Raw genomic sequence first — 6,916 nt, forward strand, 5'->3', positions numbered from 1 at the left:
AAAAAGACTGAAGCAGTAACCCTAAAAGAGTCAAATGCCACATCACTTCCTGGGTGGCTGTTTCTTGTCACCTTTGTTCAACTGTTCTGTCTTTCCAAAAACCTCCTCTGAATGTCTCCTTTGTGAGATGACTGTGCCAGTAACATCTGTGTGTCTGCTGAGAGTGCTAAGCCAAGATGCAAGACACCAAATGCTGATGGAAACAGGAGAAAAAGGATTTTTTTTGACTTTGCCAAGCAGTAAAACAGGGGAAGAGACCTGAGCTTGTCTTTATTTTCCAGTTTCCTTTCTTTATTAAACCATACTAATATTCTCTCAAGAACAAACAAACAGCCAAGGATGCTACAGTGAGAGAATCTTATTTTCATGAAAGATGTCACAAAGTGCTCTCTTCAGTGATGCTCATTCTGGGATTCTTATCCTCATTCTGGGAAGCCAGGAAATATTCAGCCCCTAAAGCTACCACAAATGCAGCAAACCCCAATTTGAATCCTTTTACTATTACGCTCATGGAAGTGATGTTGCTTGCAAAGTCACCCATGTATCTCCAAGCCTCATTGTAAGTCCGTGGATCCCTCAGCCCTCGGGCAGCAAGCTTCTTCTGCATCATTTCTAAAGGCATCTCTTCAGTTTTCCACTGTCTGTAATCTGGAAGTTCCACTTTACCATGACAATGTCCATGTTCATGACCATGTCCAGCAGCTATGTCTGACAACAATCACCTCCCAGGACTCTCAGTATTCAACCTCCCAGCCGCAGCCAACTGAAAATGGACAGTCCTGAGCTCATCTTTAAAAAATAAAATATAAGGCAAATGATCTCCATCTTGAAGGAGAATTCAACTCTAGCAATCAGAGTCAGGAAGAAGAGAAAAACTCCCAAAGAAACAGGGCTCAAGCAAAGGTTTGGGGTGAGAGGAGATGAAATATAGTTAGAAACTGAGGAGTTGATTGTTCTGATCCAGGGGACAATCTCAGCTAATGGTAGAATGGGGCAGAAAAGTAAATAGAACTAACAGCTGGGGCTCATAGGAAATCAACCCAGGAAAGACATACAGGTAGACATTGAATGTGCTGTTGATGGGGCTGATACTACCAGAGTTCAACCATAAAAAGTGGAATACTGAAGAACAGGGAGAAAGAACACAAAAATCTTTGTGTGTCTACCTCAAGCACTAAGAGCCTAGAGAAAGAATAGAAGTGTTCAGAATAGAGAGACAAAGAGTAAAATCTACCAGACTTGATAACTATGGTAGAGTGAATAGCTGACCCTTCTTCCCCTATCTGCCCTCTTTACCTTATGAAACTGCAGCTAGTTGCACTCAAGAGGTGCCTCTACTTGTCTCCTAGATCTGAATTTAGTGAACTGAAACAAAGGTTGCTCAAATACACCTGTGGAATTAGATAGTTGTACTCTTAGGATAATAATGGCAACTGGTAGAGAGAAGAGGAGGTACAGGTATCACACTGTCAGAACAACAACCTAAAGATACTGATGTAACCTAAAAGAGATGATACAAGTATGTTCTAGGGACCGGCAAACTATATACCCTGTGAGACAAGTTTAGCTTGATATCTATTTATATAAATGAAGTTTTGTTGGAAGAACTTAAGTTTGGACTATACAAGTCAAATAGTTGTTACAGAGATTGTAGACAAGATTAAAAATTTTCCTATCTGATCCTATACAGAAAAATGTTGACTGAGCCCACTCTTCACCCATCTCAGCATCCATACACTTTGACCAGCAAGACCGTCTTTCTTCCTATTCAATTACCTTCTGAATCTGGACACAACAACAGAAGAAGGCAGAAGGTGGAGAACATTCACTTGATTAAAAATTTTAGCATATTTTCTTAAGTGAGTGCCAGAAACATTTTTGCAGTAGAGATTATCTTCTTTAGATTTTACTTTCCTGCTGCATGTTTACACATACTAATAATTTCCTCATGGCAGGAACAGGAAAGAGACTTAGTCCAACAGTATTCCCAACAGAATCAGTGTTTTTTACTCCCTTCTGCTTTATCACTGGTTTTGTGGTACCTCTGATTGGGTTGTCTTTGGAAAGAACAAACGTCACATTAGAAACACATAGTTCAAAGAGCAGTTTACTACAACCTATTTTATTTATTTTTCCTTCCATGTTTCCATCCCCTAGGATTTTAAGACAGGGGTCTTACCATCAACCTAAAGCAGGCCCTGAACTCTCAGTCCTCTGGCTCGATCTCCCAAGTACTAGGCTGACAAGTCTATGCCACCCTTCCTGGGTTTCACTTTCACTTTTCAAAACATAAAAACACAGATAAAAATTCACTGGGACTGGGAATAAAATTTGGAGGGTAAGTGCTTGCTGCAGAAGTGTAAGACCTGAGTTCTGATCCCCAGCATCCACAAAGACCTGGGTTTTTATACACACATACACGTACACACACATCATTGATTGCAAAATAAGTAACCAAATATACAATGATAACTAAAGTTACTTGAATTATAAATGAAAAGTGGTAGCATGCATTTTATGGCTATAAAACCTCCAGGATGTATTTGGACTGTGTGCTTTTGAAAAAATAAGTGTTACAAGTTGGAAGCCAAGATAAAAAGGTTTCTCAGAATTATATAACTGTTTGAGTTAGACTGGCTACAGAGTTATGGGAATGTCCAAAATGTTAAGTCCCTCTGGTCTGAACTTTAAGAGTGACTGAGGGTTAACACTAGTAAAAAGGCTGTGTCATGATGTGAAGGGTGCAGAGTTAGAAGTCAAACTCCAACTTGGCACTGGCAGGTACAGGCTATGAGAGCCATCCCAACATCACCATTTGAAAACACCACCCAAATGGTAACACCTTTTCCAGGTTACTTTGAAGGCAGTGATGGTTTGTATATGCTTGGCTCAAAAACTGACACTATTAGGAAGTATGGCCTCATTGAAGTAGGTGTGTCCCTGTGGATGTGTGCCTAAGACCCTCACCCTAGCTGCCTGGAAATCAGTCTTCCATTACCAGCCTTCAGATAAAGCTGTAGAACTCTTAGCTCTGCCTGCACCATGCCTGTCTGGATGCTGCCATGCTCTCCCCACCTCGATGATAACGGACAGAACCTCTGAACCTGTAAACCAGCCCCAATTAAATGTCCCTTATAAGACTTGCCGTGGTCATGGTGTCTATTCACAACAGTGAAACCCAAACTAAGACAAAGGCTGCTTGTAAGATAGAAAACAGAGGACATCTTTAGTGTGCACTGCAGGAAATGAATAATGTTCGAATGTTAATATATCTAGAGAGATATTTATAAATGTGTAAGCATACACTATCAGGAATTACCTATGCCAAGTGAAACCCAATACTGGAAGACATTTATGCATGACATTTTAATAGACAGCTTCCTTCAGCATGTTCCAACATGGAAAAAAAGTGTCTGAAATAGTCTCAGCCCTTAATAAGCTGGATTTCTAAAGCTGGTGGCAACTTCATATGCAAATCGTCAAAGACATCTGTTAGCTATTTCGACTAAGTTTATGTTGATCACATTTCTAATTGTGGTTTCCTAGCCAGTCTGTTGACTCACACAAGCACATCAATAAGCTGACCTCTATAGGAAGTAATTAGGAAATTATTCTGGCACTGTCCTGTGATTGATGTTCCCAAAGTTTCAAATTAGCCTTTAGAAATCTCCTAAGGTATTGATTGCTTTGTAATGTCACCTTAAAAGAGTAAATAGCTATTTGTTTATACAAGAGCACATGGTTGGGAACAGAAGTAATATCCATGGCAGGTTTTAAAGCTCTGTGGTAACAGTCTGGGATTGGTCTATATAGATGCACGTAGAGGAGTGTCCTTTCATCTGGAGGTGATATATCTTAAGTGGACACCTGAAACTGATGGTTGTACCAAATTGTAAGCAGACTGCAATTTTTCAAATAAAAACATATTTCTGGTAAATATCAACCTATGAATCAGGCACAGTAAGAGAGTAACAATACTCAGAATAAATGAATGTCATTTACAGAAAAAAAATGGATGAAACAGGGGTATTTCATTAGGTGAAATAAGCCAAAGAGAAAATCAAATATCAAATGTTCTCTTTCATGTATAGAGGCTCCCTAAAATGGCTTAAGCACAGAAAAGCCAAAGTTAGAGACTAGGTAGGGGTAGGAGAAAATAAAGAAGTTGCATAATAGGTACCAAAACACAGATGGCAGGTATGAATTCTGGAACTCTACAGCATTAGTTAACAAACCTAGAAGAGAGGAATTCAGGGGCTCTGTGACATTTAATCATGCTTGTCAGCTTCACACGCCTCAGAAGAGGGAGAAAGCTCAATTGAGGGAGGAATTGCCCCCATCAGATTGCTCTGTGGTCCTGTCTATAAGGCATTTTCTTGATTATTGGTTGACATTGGCGACCCAGCCCACTGCGAGAAGTAACATCCCGAGGCAAATGAGCCTAAGGTTTATAAGAAAGGTAGCTGATCAAACCAGGGAAAGCAAGCTAGTAAGCAGTGTTCCCCCATGGTATCTACTTCAGTTCCTGCCTTAAGACCATGTCTTGGCTTCCTTCCGTTGTAAACTATAAGCCAAAGAAATCCTTTCTACCCTGAAGTTGCCTCTGGCCAGTATATTATCACAGCAACAGAAAGCAAACTGATAAAGTTTCTAACATAAAGAAGCAATAAGGAAAAGAAAATAGTAAATTCATTTAATTGAGTATTAAAATATCACTCTGCCTGGGTATGGTGGTGCATGCATTTAGTCTCAGTCCTTGGGTGGCAGAGGTAGAAATTTAAGGCCAGCCTGGTGTACATAGACTCTGTTCAAAATAAATAAATAAATAAATAAATAAATAAATAAATAAATAAATAAAAATATCACACTGTAACTCAAAATGTGTATAATTACTATATATTAATTGAAAGTAAAAAATCCAAAAATCAATTATAATAAATAAATAAGTAAAAAATTTGTCCAAAAGGTATACATAGTTTCTTTCTCAAAATAATACATTATATTTTACTTAGCCTTCTTGTAATCATGTGAGAAGATACCAAAGGGAAGTTCTTTATTTATAGTTAGGGCATTTCTTTTTTTTTTTTAACATTTTTTCTTTTATTGGATTTTTTTTATTTACATTTCAAATGTTATCTCCTTTCCCGGTTTCCCCTCTAGAAACCCACAAACTCCCCCTGCTTCTATAAGTGTGTTCCCACCCCCAATCCCTCTAACCTCCCCGCCCTGAAATTCAGTTTGGGGCATTTCTGAATAATCACTTTCACTGGTCTTGCACTTGAAGTACACTATTAAGTCAAACAAAGATTATTTGGACATAAACATTACTTCATATTTATATTTACAGTCAATCTATATACAAGCAAGGTGGCTACTGAGAGACTGTCAAGGAAACATACACAGAACCAATACATGGATGACTTGCCTCTTAGGATGGAAAAGCATAATGTGATATTTCATCATACTACTCACACAGGACAAAATTTAAAGCTCATCAATGGTTTAGTTCTGGAATTTTCTATTTAAAATCTTTAGATTTCAATTGACCATCTGAAATTGTGTTAAGTAAAGCTGTGGACAAAAGTAAACTGCTATATAGGAAAACCCAGCTCATAAGATCAACTTTATAAAAGTTGCCAGGTCTTAGGATGTTCCTGGACAATCACTAAGCAATCATGTAACCTTGAGAAATTCAGCTCATCTGTGAACCAGAACACATGACTACAACTCCATCCTTATGCTCGAGTAATAATGTCCCTTGCTTTAGGTTCCAGTATGGATCTCCTTGTCCAGGCCTTCCTTTCTCCATCTCTAATAAACCATAGAGACCGTAAGCCCCAAGAAATTTACCAGTCACCTGAACAGTCTAGTCATTCTCTGGACCAAGAAGCTCTCCAATTCTCTACCCAAGTACCACACACCTGCTCTCAGGGCCACTGAACCCCTTTTTCCTGGGACCACCTCTCTACAGGAAGTATATAACCCATTGTGTTTAGTATATGTTTGCAGGGCGGTGAACAAACATTGGCAGAAAGGAGGTGGTTGGCAGACATAGTTACGTTAATCCATATGTGTGACTGTAAAGACCTTTGTAATTCAGGACTAATGTAATGTTCTAGTTTGCTTTTTGTTGCTGTGATAAACACCAAGACCAAAAAGCACCTTGAGGCAGAAAGTGTTTGTTTGGCCTACACTTCTATAGAACTGTGCATTATTGATGAAAGTCAGGGTAGGAACTTACTCAATAACCTTGAGAACGGAACTAAAGCATAGATATAGGGAAACATCACTTAGTGGATTGCTCTCTGGCTTGCTCAACTAGCTTTCTCATACAGTCCAGATCTACCTGCCTATGTAAGCCCACAGTCTACTGGGCTTACATCAATTAGTAAATAAGAAAATGTCTCATAGAAAAGGTCACAGGTCAACCAGTTGAGTTTCTCTCTTCATAGATGATGGTAGTTCTGTCTCAGCTACTGAAGCTAATAATGGCAGGCAGTTCTTCTTGAACTGTGGATAGTCAAAAATTTTCAAGTTCAAACCTAGCCTTTCACTGACCCTGGACTCTGACCCCATAGGTAGCAATGAATATCCTAGTAAGAGCACCAGTGGAAGGGGAAGCCCTGGGTCCTGCTAAGACTGAACCCCCAGTGAACTAGTCTATGGGGGGAGGGCGGCAATGGGGGGAGGGTTGGGAGGGGAACACCCATAAGGAAGGGGAGGGGGGAGGGGGATGTTTGCCCGGAAACCGGGAAAGGGAATAACATTCGAAATGTATAAAAAAAAAATAAAAAATAAAAAAAAAACCTAGCCTTTCCATTCACTGTGAAAATTGTCTTGTCAGAATTTCGTATATATAGATAATTACAGATTTAAATAATTGGCATATAGATCAAGTATACCTACCCAAAATTAT

At 39.2% G+C, this 6,916-nt stretch overlaps 1 pseudogene; it reads right to left on the reverse strand.

The window, feature by feature from the left end:
- Positions 1-376: 376 nt before the first annotated feature.
- On the reverse strand, positions 377-1,923 carry LOC120098318 (NADH dehydrogenase [ubiquinone] 1 beta subcomplex subunit 3-like; annotated as a pseudogene).
- Between the last annotated feature and the right edge of the window lie 4,993 nt (positions 1,924-6,916).

Source organism: Rattus norvegicus, chromosome 18 (genome assembly GCF_021556685.1).
Source record: "Rattus norvegicus strain SHRSP/BbbUtx chromosome 18, alternate assembly SHRSP_T2T, whole genome shotgun sequence".
Taxonomy (NCBI): Eukaryota; Metazoa; Chordata; class Mammalia; order Rodentia; family Muridae; genus Rattus; species Rattus norvegicus.